Below are 1,121 nucleotides of genomic sequence, written 5' to 3' on the forward strand. Positions count from 1 at the left end.
CCTCTCTGGTTCCCCGCCTCTCACTACAAGCCCCGCCTCTATACTCATATGATTGGACGGTTACTACTACGAGTGGCATCCATTGGCTAAGCAAACTGTCCATCAAAGTCTGCTGTCAACAACACGCAGATGGTGAGGGGAATGTGGACAACAAAGGTGATTCATTTCTCTCTGAATACGTTAAGAACAATGGCAATCATGTGGATAAAACATGATGAAATTAAATCTCTGAAATGTCTTTTTTTCTCTCTCAAAGTAAAAGACTGACATTGTAAGAGGGCCTTTAGCATAATTAAAGACAGCTTTAGGGGGATTTAAGATCTCGTTTGCCTTCTTAAGTCAATAATAGAACATGGTTTTAGATAAGATGTGAGGATCACAATAAAGCATCACTTATTATTATATATTTCTAAAATATATAGGATTTTGAAATGTGAGACACTGCAAAATGAAAACTTTTACCATTAATATGCTGTTTTAAGTTATTTTGATGCTAACTTGATTGGTTGTTGGTTTATTAAAGTAAACATAATTTTATTTTACTTGTAACAGAGTATTTTTCCTTTGCAGTACTTTTACTCTGTTAAAAGATCTGAATTCTTTGTCCACTGTTGCCAATAATCAGCAGTGGAATATGTAAAAAAAACCAAAACAACAAACTGTTGTGTCTGCGAAGACTCATCTTAATGAGATGACAAAAATTACTAACAACTGCACCTGTCTCACCAAACAGTAGCTTATTTCCTGATGTTGGACAATTCCTGGAAAAATTAAGGTTTTATTTTGGTGCATTCTTGAAATCATATTTGAAAATTATGGATTCAGAGTGTTTCTTTCTGCTAAAATAGTCATTAAACAGATCATGTTTGTCAGATTTGAAAAAGGAAAGAAAAATCTACCAATAGGCCTTATTTTAATAGGATTAAAGTCAACTTTATGGCCAACACAAAGTACAAGTAATGAATCAATAAAATACAGTTTAGCATCTAACCAAAAGCAGAACATTGCGGAGTTGTACATATGTCTGATAATCAATTAAACAGTGAGGAGTAGATATGAGTATGTTTAAATACAGTCTGAATCTAACTGCATGGTATACATAAATAATATTACGACATATG

This window comes from Plectropomus leopardus, chromosome 18 (assembly GCF_026936395.1).
Source record: "Plectropomus leopardus strain MGB_pleo_1.0 chromosome 18, ASM2693639v1, whole genome shotgun sequence".
Lineage (NCBI taxonomy): Eukaryota > Metazoa > Chordata > Actinopteri > Perciformes > Serranidae > Plectropomus > Plectropomus leopardus.